At 40.2% G+C, this 27,605-nt stretch overlaps 1 long non-coding RNA gene across 3 annotated transcripts in view; it reads left to right on the forward strand.

Moving 5' to 3' along the window:
• The window catches only part of LOC134525632 (uncharacterized), a 141,096-nt gene that overhangs the window by 95,163 nt on the left and 18,328 nt on the right, over positions 1–27,605 (forward strand). The window contains exon 3 of one of the 3 annotated variants that reach the window (XR_010073820.1): positions 976–1,034. The exons of 1 other annotated variant lie outside the window; for it this stretch is intronic. This is a non-coding gene — a long non-coding RNA (uncharacterized LOC134525632). Of the gene's footprint in view, positions 1–975; positions 1,035–17,726; positions 17,798–27,605 lie in introns of all 3 variants that reach the window. One more of the 3 variants, XR_010073818.1, reaches the window with a different exon arrangement.

The following is a 27,605-nucleotide window of genomic DNA, read 5'->3' on the forward strand; positions in this document are numbered from 1 at the left end:
TATCCTCAGATTAGGACTTTGTGCTGGAAAATTTGAAAGAGCATTATAGCCCATTGTGACTGTAGCAAACAGCATCAAACCAGAGCTATAAAAAGATATGCTTTTTTTTCTTTACTTAAAAATTATTGCACACTTGCGTTTAGCATCTCTACAATTGATTTCTTGGCAAGAGCTGTTTTTTTGCCTTTTTTTTTCTTAAAACTGTGGTCACAAAAGCACATTTGGACACAGTAATCAATAATATACTGTGTTCATACTTGATCTGTATCACAAACACAGTTCTGTCTTGAAGAAGTCCTTCTCCTGTACCTTATTCTTGTACCTCTTGAGTTTACACCAGCAGGCTGATATAAGCAAGCAAGAAGGACAGCTGCGACAATCGCTGGGAAAAAGCACTCACTTGTGTTCTCTTTACTTAATGTTCCATGTAAGCCAAACGAACACCGTTTCTAGCTTTCAGAGTAGGAGTGGCCCTGCCGGCACGCTAGCAGTGCACAGAACGCCCCATCCCAGGTGCACTGCTGTACTCCGAGCTGAGTGTCTGAAGGCATTGCGTGGTGGTCACGTATCTTTCTCTTTTAGCAGTGGTCCGAACATCACATTTAAAGAGAAAAGCCTTACTACATGCACGGTTCTTAACTTTCATCCTCCTTGAGCTGAGGATTTTCTTGCTTTGGCAGGTCACTGCATGCAAGATGAGGGACTGGTAATGTTAGGCTGAGTGAGTAAAAGATGCGCTCTGGGATCAGAGAAGCAGCTGCATAAAGAAAAGTTCTGTGAGCACAGAACTAATGAATCCTGGTTCGCTACAGATTTGCATCCACTTATTTCTCTGCCTCTACTACAGTAATTTCAGGTCTCCCATGATCTCTTGTATGAGCTTCCTTAAACAAAATCTCCAGTTCCCCCAAGAGTAAATCAATCCAGTGTGTGCCTGAGTGCTGCCATGTAGTGCACTAACACATTTCATTTCAGGAAAACAAAAGTGCCCGGACCAAAATGAAGAGCAGCACTGTTGAGAGTGATGATTACAGGTAAGATGTGTACTCTCCTGACGGTAGGGCTGTCTGTCCTGAGGTTCTGGTCTGAGTTCAGTGTTGCCCTAAGCCCCACAACAGCAACTGTGGATCGTCACAGACTCTTCCTTCCGTATCAGCACTTCTGTACAAGAAGGCTGGCAGGTGGAGGAGGCACAACGTGTTAAAAAAGTGCCTTATGCTTATGTGGTATATTTAGCATTGTAAGAGGGCTTCAGGACTGCAGGTGAATTCCTCCTGGAGTCAGTGTCTTTCGTGCTGCTGAAGGTCTCAGGGAAGGCATTTGGGAAGTTGCTGCGCGTTTCTGTTTAGAAGCAGCACTCTTCAGTGAAAAGAGCTGCCCAAAATGATGAAAGTCCTCATTTATTTCTGAAATCTTTGTGGGTTTGGAAGTAACACAGGTGAGTACAGCTGCTATTCCTAAAATTTTGTCACTTTAGGGACGTGTTGGGTCGCTGAGAGAGGGGCCCACAGAGCATCAAACAGTTTTCAGAGATCCCATAGGAGTATAGGGGGATGGGATGAGCTTAACAAGTTTTATTTTCTTCAGAGACACTTATTTACATGTGTGTGTGTGAACACACATTCAATACTTCCTTGTAATACTAAGTCTCTACATGAAAAAAAATATATAAAAAATAACCCATTTTCCCTAGCTGTCATGGAGGCGCTTTGATGTGAATGCAGGAAAAGTTTTAAGCATCTCAAATGAAACATTCAAAGTGTAAGACAGTGTCTGTTTTACCTAAAAGAATATTTATAATTTACGGTTTAAAAAATTTCCAGAAAATAGAACATAGCTATCTTGCATAAACTTGTTTGAGAGCTCTCTTCCTAAGGCTAAATTGAATTAAACTTTTCCCTCAATATTCAGCTGGAGGAAACTTACCCGTGTTTGGCTAAGTAGAAGTTAACCAAGATGTTGGAAGGAATGATCACAATGCAAATTATCTTCTTGTGTTACTTACAAAAAATAAGAAAGTCGATACAGGAATCAAGTGGTTATTTTGTCTTTATTAGTTTGTGTGACATTACTTTGTAGTATTATGTGTATGGTAGAAGTTACTAGAAAAAAGCAGCGGCTCACTGACAGGTCATGAATAAATAGGTCAGACAAACAAGTTCATTACTGATTTACTGTAGGACTCAGTCTCCTGTAAATGTTTTCTTAACTGTTTCTGCCACATGGCTTCACAGTTGGGTCGATAACGCATACAGAATGTAGCTTGGGTGCGTCGGAAAATTGATCTTTACATGATGCATTTCCGATACACTGCAATTCAAACCAAGCGGTGATTAGAAATGTTCATTTATGGTGAATTATGGAAGTGATTTGCACTAATCTTTTCTTTCGCTTCTCGTTAGTTATGTAGTGCACAGTAGAAAGAAAACATCTCAAAAGCCTGAGCTTGCTAAAAGCAATGTGTCTGTTGATTGTTCAAGTGCTGTTACAGACAAACAATATAATTCTAATGGGAGTGACATATAGACACAGCAGAGCAATGAGAAAAACTTCACATTACTCTTCAGACTCAGCAGAGATTTTGCCCAATAGTTGTTTGTAAAGATATATAGTAACTAAAAATATTTCTGGAACACACAAGGCCTGCGCTTCTGTTGGAATACCTTTTTTATTAATGCTATTGATTGGCAGTGAGGGTCAAATGAGAGCATATATGCTATTTAAAATATTAAAGGAGCTATGGATTTTGAAAATCAGCACTCGTGTTTATTCTATGCTCTTCTGTGAGAGGATAAAAGGTTTTCAGATACTCCACTTAGTAACTGTAAATTTTTTTCCCAGAATGTATCTTTTTGCACTTGGCTGAACCAGGCCTGGGTTGAAGTCTGAATTCTCCTTGGAAATCATAAAGAGTTCACTAGTTGTGAGGTGTCTCTCCATGGACAAAAGCTCTTTGATGCAGTTTTATAAGGAGCACACGTGGTCTGGTGTGCCTTTCATATTCATCTCCATGACAGGAGCATTTCAAGAACTAGTAAAATGCGTGCTTCCCCTGTTTTGGGGTTGGGTTTTTTTGACTGATTATATGCTACTAACACTGTGCTCGCACTAATCTTCCTAAAATCCAGAGTCTGACAGTGGTATCCTTTTTTGGGGGTATCGGCACCGTCAGTGAAGCTCGTAGCTGTTTAAAGACTCACTCACCCACTGTCAGCATGAAGGGAGGCCCAGATGTGTTGCTGGGTAGCCAGGCTATCATTTGCAGATTGCCTGGGAAACCATGGCTTCCAGCATGGCTCCTCTGCGTGCTGCAGAGCATTTGGGACCAGAGAGGAGTATCGACTCTGGCGCAGAGCGACTCCTCTCTGCTCTGATCTATGAAACGGGCCTGATGTTTTCTCTTCTTGCTCTCTACTGCTCTTCTACCGTGCTCTAATAGAAACTATGTCTCCTTGTCAAAGTCTGGCTTCATCACATGTGCACAGTGTGCACTGAGATAATGGGAATAATTTGCCGGTACGGCCATACTTTGCTCATGACCTTTGGAGTTGGCAGCCGCTTAAGAGATTTTATATCCACAGGGGATGAGTATTATAATCTGATCCTTTTTGCCATGTTAGTGGGCAAATGACATATGAACGTATCATAATTTTTCCTTCTTTCAGGCGTGCAGTACTGAATCTTCATATAGAGCAGCAGGTCTTGCTAGAGACACACGATGTGTATCAGAGTCTGCCCTTGGGCAGTCCCCACAAGGCACCGCGTTGTACTTGTTCTTAAGGGAGGCGTCAGTGGCCCTGAATAGCAAGTGGCTTTTGAACATCACAGGAACTATAAGCACTGTCCCAAAGATTCTCCCACAGACGTATCTTCTTTTTTCAGTGTGCCCTAAAACATTTCAGGGTGCCCCTTGACCTTCTGTCATAAAGTAGACCACAAGAGGAGAGCTTGGTGCTGTAAGAGAAGGTTGCCTCACTACATAAATCTTGTAGAGGAGGTGGGAAAAACACTTTGGCGTTTAAGTTGCTGGTATATAATTTTTTTTAAGTGTAAAATTAGGCTTTTCATTAAATATCTTTTCCTGCTCTTTGGTCTGAACATGGTTATAAGAGGTCCAGCTTGCTTGGCCCACCTCTTTTTCTATAAACGTGCTGCCTAAAACTTCTTTTTCAGGGGCACCAGTTTTGCTGAAAGTTTTTAAGCGAGTATTTGGGCCACAACAGAGGAGACTAAAGTCCTAAGTAGCAAAATTTCACCATGCTGTGGAGTTAAGGTAAAAAAAAGTAATTTGGTAAAGTTAGCAACTACTCTGTGATAACAGGTATTACGTGGCTGCTTTAAAGTTCATCTAGGATTTGTCCAAGCTCAGGTGCCAGGACAGGCTTTACAATATAAGCAAATTTCTTTGAACACTTACACCTTGTGAAAGTTTTCAAGCTAGCTGTACTTTACTGTAAGTCAATTACCATGCTAGAGGCCATACTTTGGGGAGAACTACAGATGGCCTTTTTTGAAAAAAAATCTCATCTGCAGGATTCTCCCTGACCAATGCTCCTCTGTGTTTCTAATGCAGAGCACGCATAGGAATTGCTGTAAAACATGGTTCTCTAGTCCTAGCACTGTGGCATGGCAGTAATTAAAAACAGTACTGTTATTCACTCTTTATATATCAATGCCTGAAAGCACTGGCTTTGTTAGTCTGTATTCTGTGGTAAAGGTGTTTTGTTTTGTTTTGTTTTTTTTCCATCAAAGCTTTAGGAACAGAAAGGAATGTTTAGTGACTACAGCAAAATTAGGTTAATAAAAAATGCACTTTGTCCCCAGAAGCAGCAACAGGACGTAAGATTTGAAGTAGGGATGCTGAAAGTACACCATACCCTAATTCCATTTATATCTGCGTGAACCCGTTGTCCGTGAACTTGTCTGGTTCTTTTTTCAACCTACAGGCACTATTTACTTCCACAACCTTTTGCAGCAACAATACCCAGAAGTTCTCTACCGTCTCTTTGAATTACTTTTCAACGGGTGTCCACGAGTTTCAGTGATGTCAGCTTTCCTGAACAGCAGTTCCATATTCACCTTATCCACCGACTTCATAATTTTGCAAGGCTCCGTCATGTCCTGTTCCACCTTCTTCCTCCCCAGTTCCCCAATAAGGCAGCTGTTTCATCGTCTTAATCTCTTTACATGCCCTTCTATGAACCTTTTCTAACTCCACTATGCCCTTCCTGAGACTAGAACTGCACGTAGACTCAGCAGGTGTCAGGCGGATCCCTAGTTTTTCTGTTGGTTCAAATTCTGCAGATATTGACAAGGCCTTTCTCCTTTCGCAGTAGTAAGGTCAGAACTTGACTTGACTGCAGTTTTTCTTCAGGCATGTGAATTATATCTCAGACTGAACACCAGTCCACCCTACTGAACACCACTTCATGTTGATAAGAGAAGCTGGTTCTCTCTCTTTTGGAGGGAGTCCATTTTTTTAAGGCAGTCATCACTAATAGTTTTTTAAACTGCCTTTCTCTTACTAGATACCAGAATATGAACATTATCTTAAAGCACAAGGGTTATGCCCTGCATTTATAAGTATTCTCTCACTATATGTATGTGTACACACACAAAGGAAAAATTTCAGTGACTAGCTATGACTGACCCTAGCTTCTGCACTCAGCTGTAGTCCCTTCAGTACTATCTGGGGGAGGTACAAATGGGTTAGTAGGAAGCCCTGCTTATGAAATTAGGAACATAGGCTTAAGGCCAAACTCGGGGTGAGGTGCATTTGACTACTGAGGGTGGGACATTTTAAAATAGCTTAAAGAATGTGTCAGTTGGAGGGACCCTCCCCTGACAGCAGAAGACTCAAAGGATGGACTTGCTCTTCACCATCTCTGTGTCCAGTATTTTCTTGTCTTTTGTGATAAATCTTGAAGAAGCTTTGGGGGAATGCTGAAAAGAAGTGCAAATGATTGGATTTAAAGCAATGCTGTAAAAGTATTTCCTATCATACTTGTCTTCCAGGACCTGAGGTCTGTATTGTGTAACAACAATAGAACTGGTGAAAGTGTAAAAAGCTGGGACTTCCTGCCAATGTTACAACTTGTCTTTACTACTAAAAAAGGCAGTAAACTGGGAGGGTATGTCAAAGAGTGAATTGCTCTGCGCTTACCCTGTTTCTTGCAGTTGTTTTCTACACGTCTTCTGGACACTGTTGGAGACAGAACTCCAGGCCAGAACGACCTTTGGGCTGAGCCAGTGTGGCTCACTTTGGTGTGTCCTGGACTTTCCTGCCTTGTGCACTACTGTGGGACCACAAGTATTAACAGGGAGGTGGGGGAGACTGGAGAATACAAAGCTTTAAAGAGAAATAGTGAAGCAGCTGTAGTAGAGATGTGTGACACTGGAGAGGATGGGCTGAAGTAGTGGCGAGAGGCACTCAGGAGATGCAGAAGGCTGCTAATAACCGTGAGGCTGTGTTGGCGCAGGGAGAAATTAAAAGCGTGCATGTGCTGGATTACAGTTTTCTGTGCTGCACAGATCTACATAAATAGTAGTATTTTCAGTGGACTAGCTGGAAGAGGGAGAATGTTGGGGGAAAAAAAACACCCCTTTTTTTGGCCAAATCAGGGTAGTGGATCAAGCCTTGAAAATGGGAACACCTGTGCTTTTCGGGGACATTTTCTTGCACACCCCCTCCCAGGGATACTGTGAAGAGGCTCTGTGGCGTTGTCAGTAGACTTGCAATACTATAAAGTGAAAGTACATTTGTGAAAGTCAACCATACAAATCAAAATGCAGGTTTAAGACATGCAGCTGTAGCATTAGTGGAAAATGCTCTCTGCATGCACAGGAGGAATCCAAACCAATTTGGGTTTGAAGAAAGCAGGGTTTACTCCAGGACACAATGCGCAGCGTTTGCAGATCATTGGACAGCTCAGTCTAGTACAGATCATGCCTTTTTATGGGGACATTCCAGCTCCAAAGAAAGCAAATTCTTCTGAAACACATTGTCTTAGTTAAACTTTTAATATGTTTTGATATTGCTAGCAGCAGCCTTATATAATGTGGTCATGTAGTGCTCAGCAAACAAAAACTTACTCTGCGTGCTATTGAGGAATTGGAGACTACGGATGAAGTGGATATGTTACCACTATGAGATTTGCACAGTATTTTGTAGCTGCAATCAATGGGTTAATTACTATGCCCGCACTGCCTCGGGTCTGGTGAAGTTCAGACTGTTTCAATGAGAGTGTTGCTCTTGAAGCAGTGGCAGAAGGCACGTGTTTTGGCTAGCTCATCTTGAGCCTCTTATGAAACTCATGTGGGCCCTCTTTGGACGGCAGGAAGAACCCCACTTAGACCAGATGGTCCCCAAACAAGAGACAATTACTGGTTCTAACCTGGATATCAGTCTTATTCACCCTTTCCTTAATGCAATGCACATGTCATATCCTCTTTCCAGACATGAAGAAGATAAGACTAGAGCAGCCATTGCCATAAAAAGCAGTTTTGATTGTCCATCCTATGATTGCTGTTTGGAAAAATGTGCAGATAATCAGTATTGCTGAAGGCTCTTCCCTCATTTTGTCTTTGTTCTTGTAATGTGGAAGACGATGCAGCGTAGTTGGTGACTAGACACAGACGTGTAGCTGCCTTGTGGGTAGCATCATGCCTGGCTTCTGCATGAATATCCAAGATCTGTAGTCTTAAAGGCTTGGCACTGCATGAGTTCCTGCCATTCTGCTATGTGTCTTGGCAGCATTCTCCTTGCTGTGCTGTGATTCTTTTGAAATGCTGAGCCGCATTATGTCTTAAAACTATTCTTCATTATGCAAGAAGGGAGAGTTGGTATTTTGGGTTTTCCTCTTTGTACTATTCTTCTCAGGACATGCAAATACAATTTTACGTTGCATTTGTCATTCCATAAGCCTTTCCAAAATTTGTATCATTCCAAATGCAAGCCGTCAGATGGGTAAAGTAATTCTGCTTGGAAATTAACCTAGGAATTATAAGTGTTACTACACAAAGAGCAGAACTCAAACTTACAAATCTCACGTAATACATATGCTTAATGTTTTCCTATAAAGAACAGCTACTAAGGAGTTCTGGAGGTCCAGCGTAACTTGCAGGATAGTCAGAGTACCTCCCTTATTCTGCAGCTGTGATCTTGATCAGAGCACGCAGGTCTTTAATGCAACCTAAGTCATGGTAAAAACTTGTGATCAGAGTGAAAAGTTGTGTGTGCGCTTTTTTTTTTCCACCGTGTATTTTCTGTTTACATATGGCCTATCAGTTCTTTAGCCACTTGAACTTTTGAAAAAGTATACAGCAGTGTTCACACACTGACCTTTCGTAATGAAACCATGCTTTTGTGATAGCTCTGCTAAAGAGAAAAGGGCATTAGTTACCTGCACTTTGCATGGGACGCCAGACAATAGGGAAATACTGAATTGAAGCTTATCATCCATAGTCTTGGTTGTTAGTAGATCGTGAAACAAATCATCATCCATGTTTGTAAATCTTAGCACCTAGATTCTTAAAGGCATTCTCCAGGTAAAGCAGAAAAAAAAGAGTGATGCAGAACCATGTTCTCAAGGTGGAGGAAAACAATATTACTTGATGGATGCTTAACTTAAGCACAGGGAAGGCAGGGCATGTAAAGACTCTGCCCAGTGCTGGAGTGGAAGTGAACTGTTCATCTCTATTCTTAAATGTCTCCCTTTCTTTTAGAATCATTTAATGTTGTAATGCCTTTAGATGTCCAGCATTTAAATTATTAGCATTTACATAGTGCATTGATGAGGGACTGCAAACCAAGTTCTAGCATGACTGGCAAAGGAAGTATTTGTGTAAGAGGTGACTGACGGCAACTTGTTGCACTCTGCTAAGTTTCTTCTGTGACTTCTGTGTCAAAAGTGAGTTCTTCAAAACTGTTCTTCAAAAATGTTTTAACCTGCTTGCTGGGAACAAGAAAATTTCTCTTTCCCAACATTCTCCTTTTCACATTGCCCTTGTTGCAAGGAAGAGCTGAGTGAAAAGGAGAAAAACCCAAACCAGAACAAAAAAACCCCAACACAACCTTCATTCCAGAGTCAAATTTGCAATGAGAATCTCTGAGTCTATTTTTGTCCAATTCCATTTGGACAAAATTCAAGAATTTGATTTTTCCCATTGCTTTACTTTGTACTGCAGTTGACTCCTAAAGCACAGGCTGAAACCAATGCTGAACCACAAAATTCAATTAAAGCACAGGGTGTAAGCAGGGAGAAGAAATCAATGGGTGGATTATTCTATCAGCTGCTGTTCCCATGATCTTCTTATCTTATCCTGCACTACTAGAAGAGCTATTGGGAAGTGGAGTAATTGTAAAATCAGATCAAACTGCTGCATCCTCTCAGCACATAGCAGAAAATTGGATCAATAGTATGAGCCTGTTCTTCTTTGCTTTCCCTCTAAGCAGCTGGACTGCCAAATCCATCCGTAGTGTGGAGGCTAATCTGTTTTTTATCCTCTACTCTCCCACTATGAAGTTAAACAACAGTGCCTGAAACAAGCATAAATCAGTACAAATGCCAGGCTGCTTAGGTATATATTTTACTGCTCTTATATGCGTCTAGCAACTAAGTCAGACATTTGAAACAGAAATGTTTGTCAATCATGAAATTACCACTGTGTCCATCAAAAAAGAAAATCTAAGGCAGGAGGGAAATATTCTAAAATGACAATATTTATTTTTATTTTGTTCCTACTTCCATCATATAGTGTCACTTTTCCAAGTAGAGCATGAGCAGTTTTAAAAACTGCCTATTGGTATAGGGACTTTTTTAAAAATAAATTGTCAGTCTTCATTTTGAAAAGGCAATGAGTGAAATGTGCTCTTTTTTTAAAATTTCTCTGGTATTCACTAATTACATCAAATTTGCTTACTAATGGAAAACAAATTGCGTAAGCCTGTATAGGTAGTCCTGAAGAATGGAATGGCCATAACACTGGAGGAAAAAGGGGTTGCGGGTGACTCCCTTCAAAAAACTCACTATTACGTGTCGTGCTGCAGAGCAACAGACTTCATGTGTCTTTGGTGATAAACAAACTGAAACATTTCACTCTAGTAAATGCAATTCAGCAAATTCACGTACCTGGAATAATTGTTACATCATAATACCGATTTTGTAGCTACACAGTGCTAGTTCTGATCCTTCATTCCCTACTTGAAACTTGGTCTCTTTGAAAGTTTGGTATTTTTAGCTGGGTTCAAGTGGTAGATACCACTCTTTTGCTGTTGAAGTGGGAGCTATAAGGTGTTTGGGATGTGAAATGGCCTGCAACATTGTGTAGTGATGTACTCCACTCTTTGACTCCCCTGTGTACTCAGAAAGTATGCCAATGAGAGCAATGTCAGGGTCTGCTTGCAGAAGCAGATGGATAGACATCATCAGTGTTGCTCTAAGTAGTTTCCTGACTGTTCATGACAGTACATTGTCTCTTTTAAGCACCTACAAGCAACCATAAACATGTCTTCCCTTCTGCACTTCTTTCGATATATTTATTTTTGTAGCAGAGAGGGGGAGGTGGAAAATCCTTCATGCAGTAGCCACAGAAGCTGATCTGCCACTGAGCAGGCACATGGCCAACGGGATGCATGGGCATATATGCAGACAGCCGAAAGGACAGATGTATCAAATCAGATTTATGAGGTCAGTTTTCCCGGCCAATAAAGTCCAGATTGCTGTCTGCCCTGTTATAACCTTCCTGTGTTTAAATGGATGTGAAACAGATAATCCAGCCTTTGGCGGGAACAACACTGATAAAACACAAACATTATTTCTGTAGCCACATAAGATTATTTTTCCAATTCAGCAGAAAGTATTGGCTTGAAGATTGTTAAAGAGGTCACAGTATTTTTATACTGGTTGTGTGTGAATAAAAATTTTCTCAGTCCAGGGGAAGGGACAGAGTATGCTTACTTAGTAGACTATAGCAGAAAGGAAATGTACATCTTACTGTAATGCAGCAACGGTAGATATGTCCTAAGCAAACATATGTAAATGGTATCTACTCTTCAAACGCTGTAAGTTAACCCAGTGCTATTGTGAGCTTTGTGAGCAATATAGACAAAATGCCAATTACAGTTTCCTGAGCAAAGTATATTTGAAGTGTAAATGAAAGAACCATTTGTAGTGGGTGCCGCTGCTATACTCTCAGGTGGAACTGATTCCATCTTGCTAGGTGTTTTGAGTTTTGTATGTTTGAAAATCTAGAAAGGATTGGGAGGGCACTGAACTCAAACGCTCTTAGCACAAGGAGTGGTCCTGAGCCCTACAACAGGCTGGTGTTTCCTCCAGGTGCGAGCCTGAAGGTTCCTACTGCATCGCCCTGTGACTGTGACAGTGGGACGCACGACTGTGCGGCACACGGTTCCTCGTAAGCATGCTGCAGAAACATAAGGGAAATTTGGGTGGCGTGGGTTTAGCCATAGCATGGAATGCTAGCCCAGGAAATGCCAGTTTCATGGAAAAATGGCACGTGCACACTGATCTACACAGACTATCTCTTGAAGGGCCAGTTGTAGCTGCTTAAGAGATTGTTCTATAGAATGGGACAATATTTTGAGAACTTTTCATCCTAACATTTATAATGATAACTGAGCATGTTATTTTCCTCTACCTATAAAGTTAAACGCAAATGTCCCATCATGATGGTGCTGTATCGGTTATCTCCAGTATAGCCATCTGAACCATAAAGTGCATTTTTTCCTTTATTTTTGATAAAACAAAGCAGTTTTCTATTCCATAAAATTCTTTCTCTCAGCAAACGAGCCTGAATTCTTTCAATATTGTTGTTTGAATCTTTATTTACTTATCCTATGGGAAAAATGCAAATTAAAACATGAATGTTACATGCAAGACACTTCAAGAAGATACTGAAATTGAATAGTAAAAATAGCTTTCTGATGGGAATATATTAAACAACATTGAACATAAAGGCTCATTGGCAGTGTCAATTGCCAGCTGCAAAAACATACAGTATTAGGATGGGAAACACACTAGAAAGAAGTAGGCACTTGGGAAGAATACATTAGTAAAAATGCTATTTTTGTTTAAAGGTCTTATGCAGTCAAAGTTCATCTTCCAGTGTTTTCTAAAGATTAGAATTTCAGTGACATTGAAACTTTTGGACCAAACACATTCCTGGAATCATATTGTCCTCACTAGAATCGAATGAGAAGAAACTAATGCATTATATTAAAACTTATTCTTGTTGTGGACTTCATAAGCTACTTTTTTTTTTCTCAGATTGTTGTTTTGCATTGGAAAACCGCAAAAGGAAGTGATAATTAGTGCCCCTAGAAAGTGTTGGGTTATGTTGGTTGTTAAAGCCAGTATGCCACACTGGAAACTATTATAGAAAAGAAAGAGCAAAGGCAGATAATTCAGATTTTAAGTTTTACAAAGCTGACACTAAAGTGCAACGTTCACTGTGGGACCATCACAGTCAAAATGCAATGCTTTGCAAAACTGGACCTTGCCCATTTCGGTTGTAGCTTGTGCAATGTGAAGAATGAATTTCGCTGACATTACAAACACTTTCACAGACAACTTGTCTCGTGCCTTTTTTTATCATGCTGGAGCTTGTGTCCTGTGCTCTGTGACATATTCCTTACCTAAACTCGCGTTTTCCTTCACCTGATGCAAAGAGGGCTTCCAGTACTTTTCTTTGGGAGAGCTGTCAGATGTGACTTTCTCCAGTTTCTCTGAGGAGAAGAGGCTCCTGTAATATTTTCTGAGAGCTTTCTAGTATTTAGAGTTCTTTTGTACTGATAGAGATGTGCTAAATTGAAGAATTTGTCTAACTTCTCAAACAGCTTTAGATTAAAATGTGTTTATATTAGAAGTTAGAGCTCTACGTGCATCTCAGGCTGTGCTTTACAGTAGGCACTTTCAGAAGATCATATTCTTTCAAGCTGCCATCTCTGAGTAAATTAGTAGAATAGGAAGCTTTTTAAAGCCAGATGTGGTTCTCTGTAGTTTTCCTTCACAATAGGTAACACCTTGTAAGTGGTTGTATCTTGTTACCTAACTGTCATTGTTTCAGAAAAGCTTCCATGAACCCAGATATCTAAAGGAAGGCACTATTTACTCCTGCTCATTTCCTCACTTCTGAGGTTTTCAAGGACTCTTCTCAGTTTAGCACTGAGTGTATTTCAGTGAGGATGTTTGAAAACTAAATTAGTACCTTCACATTAGCTCCCAGCTAACAAAAAAGCAAGCTGTCGCTTCTTACTTAAATTTTATGTTGGCCCTAGGACGTAAGCCTCAACTGTTGCTTGGCCTGAGTTTGCCTGTCCTAGACAACTGTAGGTTGACTTAAAGATGCTACATGAAAAAGATTGCGTTTAGCACCCTATCGTGTGTTTGATGTCTTTTTTTGGGCTACTACTGATAACCTTTTGCCATTATGTAGAATTGCTCCGATTTCTCCATTATTTTGTAATTTCTGTCAAAAATTACAAAATTACAGATCCTGTCACTACTTTGTTGGAGGATCTCCATGGAGCAGCATTGCTTACACCTTGGAGTTCAGCTGCCTTTATAGGTCTGGCCCTTTCCCTTTTCAGTCCTTTCATACAGCAAGATGACTATGGTTTTGGATGTAAGAGATTGTGTACCACGTTTTCAGACTGTCCCTTGGAATTACTTCGCAATATGCTGACATAAATTGATACATATAAAAAATCCCATATTAAATCGACGTAATTAAAATAGCCACAAGTTATCCCCATCCTGCTCTGTTAAACGCATACAGTTCTCTGCTGCAGTTTTTGGGTTGTGGATGCAGGTAACAAATCAAAGGGATCCGGATGCTTTGCCTGCTCACATGAAAATGTCACAGTTACACAATGGTACAAAGGGTGTGAATGTAGTAGCATGCATGGGTTGGCACATACGGAACTGAGCTCCAGTTGAAAGGCCTCCTGTTGCAAAGTGGATTTTGGAAGCTGAGGATATTTGGTACGTAGTCAGAACCACACAAAATATTGCAGTTTTCAGACTTCAAGGTCCAGTTTTGTGTCAGTGAAATATATAGCATGACTGTCTTTGGACTTCATGTCGACAGGTGAGCTTCCAGTTCGCTAGAAGGCAAACTCCATTAAGCTACAATAACCTGTACTTACAAACGTTTCATACTGCCACTGTTAGCACTGGTTTGAACTGGCATAGCGAGAAAGGAAATACTGGTAACAGTCAGTAGATTTCGGCTCAGTAGTTTTAAGAAGGTTTTGTTCTCTGAATACCTCTGAGTCACAATAGCTTTGCATTTAATTATATGTGGACTAATACTGTGTCCCAGTAAAAGCTGGATGAAAATTTGGCAGTATTTTGTTTCCTAGTGATACCAGTTGACAAGCAGAGACGATACTGTAAACCTGCAGTATGCATCTCCAGCACCCCAGATCTAGCACACTGCTGTTCCTCTGGCTGAGCATTTGTGATGGTGGAAAGAGCAAGTGTTTAAATGTGATGCAACAGTTTCATCAAGAGAAGTCAAAAATAGTTGTCTTAGCAAACTTTAGCTAGAGGCTGGGTTGCTGGCATCTTGGAAGAGAAATAAATCTCATGGAGTTGGGAAGAGAATTGGTGACAGATTCTGTGTGAGAAGGTGCTTGCACCGCCAAGGAAAGAGAGCTTCTGTCCTTTGTCTTGTGTGCCTGCAGTTACAGTTATTCCATTAATTTTTGTGATGTAAATGTTAAACTCACGGTGCAGATTACTTCAGAAGTCTGACCTTTTCCATTTTCTTATTTCCCTTCCTTTAGTTGAATGGGGGAGGTAGTTGTGGAATTGCCAGATAAACCCTGTGAGGACCAGATAACAATAAGGTGATAGTACACAAATGTCAGACTTCATCAAATTAATCCCAGGGCAGTCACCCGGATGCGTTTATAGCAGATAATCTAAACACAAACATAACGTTCTAATCTCTGTCATGGTGACTCAGTAACAGATGCTGAATGCATCCATTTTAACCTTAAGGCAAAGCATCAGCATCTGTTACATTGATGTTTAAGACAATGTTTTGAAGGTATTGCTTTTATTTTTATTGCAATTGCCATCACATTTCACAATATTCAACTGTTCCTTGAAATTCTTAAAAGTGAGAACAGTATGCAGTGTAAAACATGGAGTAATTTCCAATGCAGTCAGAGCAATTAAGGAAGTTAAGAAAAGTAAACCTGATGCACAGCATTCTCAGGTTTTTCTTTGGGTGCTGTTTCTGGTAAAGGAGAAGTCTGGCGTCTAGAGTGGGTCTTCAAAAATTTTTAGACTGAAATGTAAATATCTGATTATGTATCACAGGTTGCTGTAGTGTATTTATTTTTCATCTTTTTATTGTGGGTGAAGTGGTTCTGTGGTCTGCAGCCCTCTAGACACAGCAACTGTGGATTTTTGTCCCATTTTCTGGATATTCTGAAGTTATGCTTCTTATTTGCTGTTTAATGAAGGGAATTCTGCAGTGTCTTTCACTTGGAAGAAAAAGGAGGATTGCCTCTCTTTAAAGTCTGCACTCATCCTTACAGGCAAGAAAAAACAAAGTTCAGTGTGTCATTTCTGAGGAGTTAATATCCTGAGGAACAGTGACTTTCTTTCTGTAAAATTAAACGGCAGTGTAGCAGATCACCAGCTTCAACTTTTGATAGACTGGTGTATTTTAGCCATCTGGCATTAGCAAATAATTCCCTATAGTCATTCCCTTGAAAAGAAAAATAAGATTCATTGACTGCCACTAGCAGATGAGAACAAATTCCGTATAGCTCCTGAAATGTTGCCAGCTGATCCATCACTGTGGCATTTATTCTCAGATACTGTCTTGTTTCACCTTTATTGCTTGTTTGATTGTTTTCAAATTTTAGGTTTTAAATATGCCAGGATGGTTAATCTGTAGGCTCAGGGATTAATGTCAGATAATAAGTTCTCCAAAGAGGGGTAAGGAAACCCAAACATCAGTCTGGGGGGAAAGGGGAGGGGGGGCATGACTCCATGACACAAAAAAGAAACTGAATGTTAGTTCAAATACTGAACAAAACCACACCAGAAAGTTCTCAGACCAAGACTCCCAGAGGACATAGACACATAATGACAAAATAAATACTAAGGAATCTTGGACCTAAAGAAGTTGTATAAAAATTTAATGCTGCCAAAAATATCACCTCCCATCCAGCCCAGATAACAGGTGACGTTTGCATGTGATCTTTCATATTCAAAAGAATTTACATAATGGCCAGATTCAAAGTTCAGAAAAATCAGAGGGCTGAGTTTGGTCACCTAATTGTAAAATAGCGGTGTGGAAAAACCTCTGCGTATCTACTGCACTACCATCGGCTGTCATTTTACTCTTTTATTTTAAAGTTAATTAAGTCCCTAGAGACGTAACAATCTTGAAAACGCTCTGAAATGAAGTGGTTGCCTTCCCTGAGCTTCTCAGTAGGTAAATCGGATCAGATCCTAGAAATGTGGTGATCACCTGTCGCAATCCCAAGGGGATTGCATCCAGCAAATGCTCTTGGAATACGGTTAGCGCTGGCCTGTAGGTTAGAGTTCCTTAGAAACAGTGGGGTGGGCTTTGCTTTGCTCTGCTCTGCACTAGTGCCCACTTCTAACATAACAGGTTGGCATTTAGAACACTTTCTCACAACATGGAAGATGTGGATTATTACGTTTTTACAGAAAGAAGAAATTCACATTGTGCCTCTTGCTTCCCGGGCACGTGCAGTAAGAGCTGAGGCAGGGTGGGAGCGAGCGCAGCGTGCTGCAGTGCAAGCAGTCACGTTCACTGCCACACTCCCAGTGAATGGGGGCTACAGAGAATTTTGAAAATGAAGTTGCAGGTGCCTGTGGTTGAGAGAGGCTCCAGGCCATGAAATCTACGTGGCTCCTTACAGACTTGAGCGAAATACCCAGTTCCCAGTGAGCTGGGAGATTTCAGATATGCTCTAGCCTCATTGTCACTTTTCGGGTGCTTTTTGCTGGTTAGACAGAGCTGGTTAAACTTCCCTCCACGTGGCACGATCATCGCTCTGGAGTGTCTTGTTCCCTGCATGTTGCGGTACATTTAATCTTAGCACATGGTTCTGAATTCCACGGTTGAGATCAACCACACAAAACTTAGGTGTTGCAGCCATTGATTTAAAATCGTCTGGGATGATTTAAAGTGAAGACGTACAGAGTTCAGTAGAACTATGATTGTTTACATCAGCTGGGAGAGGAACTGTTTTTTATGAATTTAGTTATTTAATGATTTAACTTCCTCACAAAAATACGTGTAAAATTATAGTGTAGAACTGAAGTTCATAATCTTTATGTAATCTGTTTTCCTCACAAAATGCAAGAGCAAAGAAAGCAGAGGAGCTACACAGTTGCTCTTCATTTCTCTCTGCTGCTGTTCTCTCTTCCCCTTGCCCTTTCTTTCTGCCACAGTATGTGAACCACAGCTGTAGGCTGTGGAGGAATACAAGTGTCTTTCTCTGAGGAGACACCATGAGTTTCTACTTACTGACAAAACATAATTCAGAGACTTTGTGCAACCTGCAGATTCATGAATCAGCTGTAAAACTAGTTATCTTCAGTAAAAATTATTCCTCAGTCTCTCTGACTATAAACAGGAAATTTACTATTTGTTCTTCTTAGTGACAAAAGCAAACCACTGATAAAGCATGTTTTTTCTTCTTGTTTTAGGGGACTTTGAAGTAAAGTTTCACTTGTCCATAGTGTGATGTGTCCATGAGCTGAACTTATTCTGGTGACAGGTAAACTGTAACTGCATAGCTATAAATATTTAATGTTGCTATGTAAACCATAACTACATACAGTAGTATGTCTCTCTTGTTGAAGTGTTTAATTACGTAAGTTCTGGAAATAACATAGCTGTATAAATTAAAATGGCAACAAATTTTGTCAGAGTGAACACTCCCCTGGTTATACTTCTCTTTGGCGTACCTGAATTCCGCGTTTGCAGAGGCTGCCCTTCAATCGGAGCCTTTAGCATTGAAGACAGAGCTGTAGGGCAGGGAGTAACTTCCCTTGTTACCTTGCTTGTTTGGAGTAAGTCATGTAGTTATTGCTAACACTTGATGTGCAAAATCCCGTTTATGCTAAAGCCTGGTAATGGGAAATGCACTTAAATGGAACCAAATAAAAACACTGTAAAATTTTCTAGCCTGATACGATATCAAAATCATGATGAGACATTTCAGAAACCACATTTCAGTACTGAAACCGCTAGGCTGTCATGGTCTATGAGAGTAGAGTCCTTATATGCTGAAATGAATGGTTTAAAAGGTGGGCAACAAGACTTGACGAAATAGCCAATTTCCAGGAAGTCCTGCAGGGGTCTTGAGTCCAGGCTCATCAGCATTCATAAGTGATTAGGAATGGGAAAATAATGAGGAGCCTCCGTTTTCGTGGTAGGCCCGAGCCGTCAGTCTCTCTGAGGAATTACGGGGGGATGCGGTTACATTAGGTGTCAAATGAAAGAAAGATAAAGGTCAGGGTAGGTAATGTGATGTATCAGGATAAAAAAAAAACCCCAAAACCAAAACCAAGAACCCACAAACAAAAAAAACCCCTCAAAACCCTAATTTTACATTTCTAGTAATTGGCTCTGACTATTAAAAATCATGAAAAATACCTATAATAGTCATTGGAGCTTTTTGCTTTTAATTAGTCTGTAACGGTGGAAAAAAAGCAAGCAAGGGGACTTGCAGCATAAAGTCTGTCACCGTAAAAATTGCCTGTGCACATATGTGCAGTTCTCATTCCACGGCTTCAGAACGAAGAGAGCAGAACTGGAAAAAAGAGTGAGAATGACGATGAAGAGTATGCAATTACTTTTCATGCAGAAGCAGCCTAATTAGTTGAACACTTTAGACGGAAAAGGAGTAAGATAATGGGGAAAAAGGGAAACATCTGATAGAAATCTGCTAAGTCGTGAGAGACATTGCAAAGGTAATGCTAGTGTGCTTTCTACAGCATGAGAAGTAGGGGGCAACAAAAGCCACTCTCAGAGTAAAGAGAAGATGACTCTTCTTCCCGTTGCTGTAGAATGTTACGAACATAGAAATTTGTATGGGTTCAAGGGAAAATGAACACATTCCTGGAAAGGAAATCCAGGGAGGATCACTGCTATCTTGTGATTTAAGAAACCCCTAAAATGCAAGTTTCTGGAGGGTGAGAGAATATTCTGGAGCCCTTTAGTACATGTATGTCTTAATCTTACGCACTTCCATGGTTACCCTTTAGACGCTATAGTAGGAAGCAAGATATTTAGCTAAACAGATGTTTGGTCTGATTGACTAGTTTTGTGTAAGCACTTTGTGTTGGAGGGAAGTTAACTATTTGTTACACTTACTTGCCACAATGTAATGTGGAGATAATTGAAAAAGGAAGTCCAATTGTGAATTTTGCAGCTTTTACGTTGAACAAGACAGTTGAAAGTGGACATCTTCTTCCCATTCAGGTTTTTTGCCTTTCGCCTCCACAGAGGGTTGAGTGGAGGAGGGAGACTGCTTTCGTATTGCTTATTTACATGCGGCTTTTATACTGTTCAGTTGTGGACAAACAACACACCAGAACTTAAAGGTGTGAGCAGAGAGCAGTTGGCTACCTGAGATACCTATGACTGTCAGTGTAAGCACAAAAAAAGAGTAAAAGGGTATAGAAAAATAGTGGATACTTACTGTAGTAGAAGGATTTCTAAAAGTGAGAGAGTAATTTTTACATGCTGTTATACTTCTGGTGATTACATATGTGTAATATATAACATATTATACATATTATATTGCATTATATTATATAATAGAATATATATTATATATGGGTTTATATATATTTCTGGGCAATGCTGTTAGTCATATGATGTAGTTTTAGTCAGTCCTGTGCAGACCAGGGTGTTGGACTCAATGATTGCTCAATTGGTCGCTTCCAATTTGAGATGTTCTATGATTATTTAAGGAAAAATATTGTGACTTGTATGTAGCCCCCGCCCAGAGCAGGATTGTGTTATGGCTTGTTCTGTACTCTCATCAGACATTTTGAGACCGGGCTTTTCCTTCCTGGGGGGAGCACCCACTGAGCAGAGCATGCAGACCATGCCTTTCATCGTGTGTCTTTGCACATTCATGCAGTAAAGTCTATTATAATTTCAGACCTCCATGCACATAATATAGCTGCCCCCAGGAGCCAGCGGGATAGTGGCTTGTTAAGGCCTCTCCCAATACGAGCACTAGGTGCTGTAGCACCACCAGCGGGAAGCGGTTTTAAAGCAAACGGGAGATTCTCGTGGTGTGGAGGCTGCAGCCGTGCTACTGAAAGGACATCAGCATACCTGTGTTTGTGGGACAGCAGTTTCCAAACCTTCTGTGAATTTTGGGCTGAGAGTACATTTTACCCATTCAAAACACACCTGGAGCTCCGTGCTAGCAGCTGCAGGCATCAGCGGCTCACTAGGTGGTGCAAAATGTCTCTGAACCTCACATCCTCCCTGTGCAGAACCTGTGACAGGAATTAGGAGTGGTTGCAAAAATTGGATAGACAAACTGTTCCATAGGTTTTGGTAAAAAAAGCTAATCATAACCCAATAACTAGTCAATTGAACTAAAAAAAAATACATGTACTGCAGTTGGTTGTTTTTAATATTGGATTTTTTAGTTTATTGGAAAAATTCTCTACGTTTATCAATTTTACCTTGATCTGCGGTGACTTATGATAAAAATGAGACTAAAACCATGAGTTTTTTCCAAGAAATGATATGGTTATCATTGGCCTTCAACAGGCCTTGCACAACAGTCGTAAGTCCAAAAATTTTTGGAGAAAATATGCCATTAATGAAATGCCACGCACATTTGTATAAGCAGTGGGGATGAGAGTATCTGAACACTTGTTCAGTGCTGCTGGTACTCAGTTTGGACATGTTTACACATACACGCATCATAGATGTGCTGGTTCTGTACCGTCATGGCTCACTCTGAACACCGAAGGCCAAAGCGCGAGGGCTTGGGCTTTGCTGACCAGGCAGCCTGAGAGTCTCCGTGCACGTCTGTCCATTTACCCTCTACTGTGGGAAACCCTTACTGAGTGACATACATTTTTTTGTCTTGCTTTTTTCTTTCTGGTTTCCATGTCTCATTGGACTGATGAGTGGTTTGGTGGAAGAGAGTGTCCCTGGAGAAGATTTCTAATTTTGCTCCCTGGGTGAGCAGAAACTTTTACAGAGCAGGCTGCAGGCTGATACTAGTGGAGGAGGGCTGGGAAAGGTCAGGGACCCCTGAGTCTTGGCTCTTTTTTTCAGCAACTTTGCTGGTAAAGGCCCGTAGACATTCTAGGCACTCTGCTTAAGACAAGAGACAGATCATTTCCCCCTCTAGATTTATAAGACTGTTTAAGGTTATGGCATCCTTAGGACCCATGAGGCAGCCAGGATCTATGGAAATAGCTGGGAAAAGTGCAAACGCAGAAAGCGAATAAATGCTGCTGGTTTTGTAAAAGCAAGGTCAGTTTCAACTTCCCTCACCAAGCTGCTTAGACAGAAGACATGCCTGTTTGCTGCAGGCATAACCTTGAACAATGTATACTTGGAAGTATAAGTCCAAAATATTCCAGTTTTACTATTTGTTTTTTAAAAATAATATGGTCCTTTTTGAGGCACACATAAATATAGTGATGCTATAACTGCTGGATAGCTGCTGGAGAGGGTGCAGCAGAGAGCTACAAAGATGACTAGGGGACTGGAGCACCCCTCTTATGAAGAAAGAGTGAGGGATTTGGGTCTCTTCAGTCTGGAAAAAAGACGGCTGAGGGGGCATCTTATCAACACTTATCAACACTTAAAGGGTGGGTGTCAGGAGGATGGGGCCAGGCTCTTTTCAGTGGTGCCCGGGGACAGGACAAGGGGCAACGGGCACAAACTTGACCATGGGAAGTTCCACCTAAACATGAGGAGGAACTTCTTTCCTGTGAGGGTGGCAGAGCCCTGGCACAGGCTGCCCAGAGAGGTGGGGGAGTCTCCGTCTCTGGAGACATTCCAAACCCGCCTGGACGCGTTCCTGTGCCACCTGTTCTGGCAGGGGGTTGGACTGGATGATCTCCAGAGGTCCCTTCCAACCCTATGGTTCTATGATTCTATGATGCTCCTTCTCTATCTCATATACAATACCAGCAAACCACCTGTCACATTGCTCAAATGAATGTTATATGTAGCAATAGATTTATTAAACTGTTCCATCTTGTTTTTAAATAAATTTTAAAACATTTTGGTTTTAGGAAATCAAAGCTTTCACAGCAGTGATGATTTATTTTCTTAAATTGGTGAGATGAAGAATTTAATCTGAAAAATTACATCCACTGACAATTGTAGGAGAGTTTATGCAAATAGAGCATTGCAGTTTAAAGTAGAAAATATAAATCGTGTAATGTCATCTATTTTCATACTCTGTTTAGACAGTCTTGCAGGCTACTGAAGTACATTTTCTGGAAAGTTGAACTTAGTCAGTTTTCTTTTATACCAGAGACAGATGAGGGGAAATCAGGTACCTGCTAGGAAATCTTTTTGTGTTTTTGTGCCTCTCTCCCCCAGTGCATACTCAGGCAGGGTGCCTGTGATAGAGGAGGATCCAGGAACTCCAGAAAGGCCTTATTTGCAATGTAAGGTTAAAACACACCAAGTTTTACTTAATATTCCAGTGTTTTTTATGGCAAGTGGAAACAGATGGAATAGACAAAGGGATAGTAATTGTGTGTCTGACGCTAACCAGAGGGGGGCGGGGGGGGGAAAGCAGCTATTCCCACATTGGTGGTTGCCTTTTCTTCTTGAAGATGTTCATGCAGTTCAACAATTGTTTTAGAAAACTTACTGAGCACATTTATACCTCTTGGCTGCTGGCCTGACAGTGCGTTACATATGGGTGTCCTTGCAGAAGGGTGATTGTCTTGGATGGTATCAGAAATGGCTCTAAAAGATGCTTTCTTAGTCTGAAGCCGAATCTTAGTTTAAAGCAGGAAAAGGAAACACAGGTAACTGACTATGGTAACAGTGAGTAAAAGTCTAGTTCATCAGAAAATAATATTATTTTTGTAGAAGACTTTTTCATACTAGAGAGGAAATTTGGTAGTGCCTTTCTTGGTAATTACAAGGAAAAGGTGAAGACGGGAAGCACCATTCTGTGCAAGTCTACTGACACTGAAAAATGTTTTAAAAGCTTGCATAGATGTGAAGAACAGTAATACCATAAAATGTCTGTAATCAAGAATCACTATATGAATTATAGTAACACATAAATAGTGTATCTGAATGACAAAAATTGCTAGTTTTTCTTATTGGGGGAAATATTTTTTGGCATATGCAAGGTATGTAGCATAAATAAATATTTTTGAAGAAAATAAGTATATAACAGCTGTATTATACTAAATTATTTTTCTTAACCCATCATATTGAATTGCATTATTCCTGAGTCTGTTAGTATCCTCTGGACTCAGGTTTTGTCACAGAGGATTTCTTTTTTTTTCACTGCCTGCTTATACAGTTGATCTTTGTGAGTAAGGCTTTTTCCACATCTAGAATATTTCCTGGGAATAGTTCACTTCCTTTGTACCGTGTGAGTCCTGGCACACCAATCAGACAGATGGATTTTACTGTTCTCAACTGCAAGGAAATTAGTTTTAAGAATTCCTTGTCTAAACCTGTTCAGCATGCAATGTAATTCTTTTATATTTGTGTTGATACATTAATTACTAAGATAAAACGTATAAATTAACCAAAGCCAAGACTTCCGTCCCTCTTTTGCCGTCTATTTTGAGTTTTTTCTTAACTGTGTCATATTATGCATCCTATTGCTGCTCAGCATTTATATGTATTTGGACTTCATCTGACCAGAAGTTGTTTGATTTGACAGATTCTGTATTTGTGACATCAAAATATGTTGCTATGGAAAAAATTACGAGTTCTAATTAAAAATGCAGAGGTCACAAGTTTCCCAGAACCAGTAGGGCATAGATCCTAGGAGAAAAGAACCACAACATAAAAAAATCCAGAGATATGTCAATCTGCAACTTTCCAGATCTGAAGGAGAACAGCAAGCATTCAGAAAAAAAACACGAGGCTGAAATTTTGATCAAGCTTTCTTGTGTTCATTCAGATGCTGTATGTCTCCCTTCCCACTGGCAAAAATATTCTGGAATTCATGCAGAGCACTGATATTTGAAACGTCATCTTAATACAACTTAAAAAGAGGCGAGATAGAAGTTAGATGGAAGTGAGTAGAGAGAGAAAGTAGATCTGCCTGGTCATCCTTTCAAATCAAATACGAATATTGAAGTAATCTCCATGTAATGATGTTGAGCGTTTTGTTAACTACATGTGTCCGTCTCTTCCTTTGAAAGTTTGTCCATGTTCACTTGTCTCATTGACTTCTCTTCAATACCTCTTTAGTTGTTGAACTGTTTACAGTTTCCTCCTTTTAAAATTTTTATTTGTAACCAACTGTTGTGTCTTTTCCTCTCCTTTTGCTCCAAACTCGTCGGTACAAGCACAGGGTTGAGTGACAGGTGGCTGAGCTGCCCACACGATACCTCCATCAGAGCGCAGGATTTAAGAGCACCTCAGCTGTAGCAAACTCCTGCTCAATACGACACTGATATGAGCACACCTCTTCTGTTCTACGCTGGCGAGTTCTGCAGTAGTGTTGTACATGACATAGTCAAGACGTAACAATTTTTGCTCAAAATTTATTTATCTTCTAATTTTTTTTCAGTGTTGGAGCTCTCGGTGCTTCCACTGCAGTCATTCTTTTTTCTTAAATGACAAATACTCTGTAACTGCCTTCTAAGTTCGTGCTTTCTCCCCTCCAGTAGTAGTGCGAAGCAGTTTGTCTCTTTGAACTCGGTTCTGCAATTCAAAAGCAGCAATGTGTTGCTACTAGAGCACACTGCCAAGTTATCTCCAGTTTCCTCTCAGGATAGCTGCTGAGTATATTTCTGTCTTATGGAGATGGGAAGCTTGCAGTCTGAGGGGCCCTGCTCGCCCAATTGCTCTTCTAGGTATAAAAAATTTAAATGTTGTTTCACTGATGACTGAGTTTGCCAAAGTACGGAATGCCTGTGAGCACAGCACTTTGTTCTCCAGCAGGAAGGTGCCGTTTAACGGCAGGTCTCGTTATGCGCATGTGCAGCTTCTTGTGATCAGCCACGACTCAGCCTGAGATTCACGTGGCCCATAGAGAATCATTCTCAAGATTGAAGGGCCATCAGAAATGTTTCTTATACGTAAGCAAACAATTGTTTTTATGTATGTTTTGATAAACCACACACGAACTTTTGCTTAAGGTTTGTTATCTGCTAAAGATCTTACAAAAGGTACATCATGAGACTCATAAGGTAGACTTACCACTCCAAGGTAGTGCATGTATGCATATGGGATTTTACTTTTTTTTCCAGTTCCTACAAGAATTCTACACTTGTTTTATTGCAAGTGTTCTATGTAGCTCACTGTCACAACTGTGGCCTCAGGCCACATCCCTTAAACTGAGGAGACAGAAAGTCAAATGGAATACCAGAATGTGAAACTGACTTTGTTGTTAGCATAGCCCTTTTTCCATAACTACAGAAACTGGCATTGGGATTGTGTTATTTCAAAGCCTATATGCATCATTTCTGTCTGACAGAAAATGCCATAACTGATAAATCAACAAGAGATATCTGTCCCCCCTTCCTTTTTTTTTAGGTGTTAAACTACCATATCTAGTTAGAATGAGGGCTAGATGCCTTCATGAGGCCTTAAAAATGCTGATCTATAGTTTTATGAATGTAAAAAATGTCATTCTCCTGTATTTAATGAGTTGTTTATATTTTTGAAGTCTATGAACTGAGATAATTACCATGAAAAATTCTAGGCAGATGACTTGAAAGTGTTTTATCATTCTTTGTTTTTTAATAAGGCAAGAAGTTTTTAGATAGTTACAGAATATTTCAGGATCAGGATCCACAATTAATGTCTATTAAACTAAAGCAATGTCAGATCTTAACTGCCTTGCTTTAATTTGAAACCACAGTAGATGAGAATTCAAATGGCAGTTTAGAGGGCAACCACGCTTCTGCAAAGGTACAAACTCTACACTTTACCCATTTCTATATTAATCATTTACTTTATGCTTTTTAATAAGTGCATGAATTATGCTCATCATTTAAAAATCCTTCCTGTCTAATATATTAGAGACTGGAAATAATAATTTTCTCATTTTTGTGTGCAGATAGTACAGGTCTGTTTTCTATCATAAAGCAAAAAACTCCAACATACTACAGTCATTCTACATGTGTGGTATTTCCATTTTCACGTGTTAATTGTGGAGGTATTTTTATTGCAATGTCTTTCCTGTGAATTTATTTTTTAAAAAAACAAGCAAGATACTCTGAAAGAGCAGTATCCCGAAGGGAAGCTATGGAGATCTTTTCTTGAGTTAAGTCTCCTGAAAAATTTCTCAGCCCTGAAGATTTCTAAAAGGCAAGAAGCCGGAGTAAAACTGTTGCAGAGAGCTGGGAGTAACAGCATAGGCTATGTAAACTGATTTTGTACTAAAAATTCTGATTCAGAGTGTTGCTAAGTGCAAACAGAAATATTTTTCTGTTAGTTGCCAAACAAGCGGAAGACTTTCTGAGTTTCTTTTCACCATTTTGCACTCTAAAAGGGGGGGAAAGGGGGCGGGGGGGGGGGAATTCTGTGTAGCCTATCAGGGTCTGGTTCCCTTACCAGGCTTGTTTTAACCCCATTTGTGTTTCTCCAGAGAAAGTGTAAAACCAGCATCAAGACCAGCAGTCCCATAATTGGAACCCATTTTATTCAAGTACAAGGCAACAGAACAACGTGAGGTGTTAAGCAAGGCATTCTCTCTTCTAAAACAGACTAAGATATATACTGGAAATTAAAATAAAATGTAAAGTCTCTTAGTAATAATTACATATGAAGATTTTCACAGCAAAGTTGTGTGAAAGATATTTCTCAAGTGCACCGATGATTTCAGTTAATGAAGACAGTTATGTGAAAATGTTCTTATGTGATTATAGGATGAAAAAATCTGTGAAGTCATTAAAAGAACCATCCATTTCAGAACAAACCATATAAGGCACATAGAATTCTACCACGCTGACATAGACTAGGCAGTAGACCAACGCTTAAAGAAAAAGTCCTCTCAGAACAGAGAAGTATCTGACCTTCCCTCTGTGCTTCCCTGACCAGGCTTTCAGCAGTGATCCTATCACTGTTTATTTCATGAATATTTTCACACCTCTGTTCTGTATCTGTGTGGTCTGTTAGCAGGTTTTTGAAGGCCCCAAGGCTGAGGAATACAAGGATGGTATTCTCACTTCACTTACCTGTATGAATGAGATAATATTTAAGCCACATGCTCGAAAAACCTTACCAATCAGTACTGAGTGGTTCTGGTTGCCCCTTACGGCTGCACCTGGAAGGAGCAGGCATACCAGGAGCTGACTGGCTCTGCTCTTGAAAAAGGAGCTGGAAAACTCAATTAAGACCTGTTCAGGATAGAAGGCAGCTGTGGGTGGTGGATT

This window comes from Chroicocephalus ridibundus, chromosome 20, assembly GCF_963924245.1.
Source record: "Chroicocephalus ridibundus chromosome 20, bChrRid1.1, whole genome shotgun sequence".
Taxonomy (NCBI): domain Eukaryota; kingdom Metazoa; phylum Chordata; class Aves; order Charadriiformes; family Laridae; genus Chroicocephalus; species Chroicocephalus ridibundus.